Genomic DNA, 2,410 nt, shown 5'->3' with positions numbered 1-2,410 from the left:
CGATGTATTAATGCTGATGTCACACATGCGATGTATTAATGCTGATGTCACACATGCGATGTATTAATACTGATGTCACACATACGATGTATTAATGCTGATGTCACACATGCGATGTATTAATGCTGATGTCACACATGCGATGTATTAATACTGATGTCACACATACGATGTATTAATGCTGATGTCACACATGCGATGTATTAATGCTGATGTCACACATACGATGTATTAATGCTGATGTCACACATGCGATCTATTAATGCTGATGTCACACATGTTATGCATTAATGCTGATGTCACACATGTGATGCATTAATGCTGATGTCACACATGTGATGCATTAATGCTGATGTCACACATGTGATGCATGAATGCTGAGGTCACACTTGTGATGCAAAGAATCCAACAGTGACAGGATTGTTAGATGTGACGCTCGGCCTTGCCAGCTTCAATTTGTAATGTAAGTTGGTGGTGAGAAAGCGGCACCTTGCTCATCCAGCCTGCAGGGAGAGACAAGGGCAAGCAGGTGCCTGTATGTGTCCCCCACGGTGATCCTGCCACTGGATCTCTAACCTGTCACTAGTGTGACATCAGCTTTCATAATAAAAACCTCTAGCAAGAAATTGTTCTAGAAGAACTCCCCATGAACCCCTTCGTGACGGGAGACGTACACTGTACGTCCCGTCACGAAGTGCGTATATGACTGGCCACGTACACTGTACGTCCCGTCACGAAGTGCCTATATGACTATGACTGCCCACGTACACTGTACGTCCCGTCACGAAGTGCCTATATGACTGGCCACGTACACTGTACGTGACGAGTTATATCAGGCTTTGTAATGCTGGAAACAGCTGATTCTCAGCGGTTACCAGTCATTAATGAATGCTTCAGTATTGAGGCATTCATTAATGAAATAGTCAAGCTTTTGTAAAAGCTTCTTCCTTTCATTAATGAAAGAATGAAGCCGTTACATGCAGATACGGGACCGCTAAATAGCGATCTGGTATTTGACAGCTGAAAATAGCAGGGAGGCAGCAGTGAGTCACCTCTCTGCTATTCGTTTCGATAGCCCGATGTTTATGATACATTTCACCAAAGAGATACAATGTATCTCTTTGAGTGAAATGTATCAGACTTCTGATCTTCTGGGCCGATCAAAGACCTTTTAGTGAGATCTGATTCTGACATGCTGTCAGGATCAGTCTCTAAGGTTATTATTAGCTGTTCCTAAGTTTGGAGCAGCCTAATAATAGCCAAAAATAATTTTTTTTTAAAAAAAGTTATTCTTTTAAGCAGTCATAGTGACTGATATAAACTGACCAAAAAAAAAGTATTTAAAAAGTGTTTTCTTCTAGTTTTTTTCCTCATTTTTTTAATATTTTATTCAAAACTAAGTGAGGCGTTAGGTACACATGTTTGATATAATGATATCGCCCTATCTGTCCTCTAAAAAACAATGTATCATATGAGTGGGTACATTTAGTAAGAAAGTATATTACTGCTGAGGAAGAATCACACAGCAAAAATGTAAAAAGCGTGTCAGTCATTTATGAACAGAAACTGAAAACTAGCTCAGTCATGAAGGGGTTAAAGCGGCCCTGCATGAAATGCTTATGTACCAGACCCCCCCCCCACAAATAAAAGAAACAGCATTTACCTACATGGATCCAGTCCTCTGATAGGCCAGCTGCAGATCTTGGTGGGATGCACTCTGTGGTTTCTGCTTCCATCGTCAGTAGAAGATTCTTGTAGTTCCATTAGCAACTAATAAATTGCTGCTGTGAACCAGCTTAACACCGGAGTGCTGACTGTACTGACTGGCTTCTAGCTGCTGCACCTGTATACAGCTCTTCTGTGATACTGAGCGGTCATGTCACTGTATCCCTAAAGGAATGGTTCTCACCCAGTGCTACCTGTACCCCATGGTGGGTCTGTGGGGCACTTAGAACAGGGGTAGCCAAACTCCTGCCCTCCAGAGGTGATAAAACTACAAATCCCATGATGCATCCCTCTCTGGGAGTCATATCTGTGGCTGTGAGAATCTTACAATGCCTCATGGGATTTGTAGTACAGCCATAGCTGGAGGGCCGGAGTTTGGCTACCCCCGACTTAGAATGTTAGGTATCTTTGGGGATTTTAACCACAATGGATTGTGCTTGCAAACCTTTATGGCAGAGGTTGGCAACCAATCCTCTCCAATCTACCTGTCAATCACAGCCATGTGGCAGGTAGATCATGACCCCACCATGCTGCCAGCTCCTGACCCGGCCTGCCTCCTCTCAAACCTCAAATAAGATCAGCAAGTCCTATCCTCCTCCTCCTCGGCTCTGACACATCATATGGCACAGCAGAAGGGAGATCCGGGAGGACTTCCTTCACTCTGCATCTAAGATCTGGTGAATTA

The sequence above is a fragment of the Nanorana parkeri genome, unplaced genomic scaffold (genome assembly GCF_000935625.1).
Source record: "Nanorana parkeri isolate BGI_ZX_2015 unplaced genomic scaffold, ASM93562v1 scaffold237, whole genome shotgun sequence".
In the NCBI taxonomy this organism is placed as follows: domain Eukaryota; kingdom Metazoa; phylum Chordata; class Amphibia; order Anura; family Dicroglossidae; genus Nanorana; species Nanorana parkeri.
Note: the sequence above shows the minus strand (reverse complement) of the source record.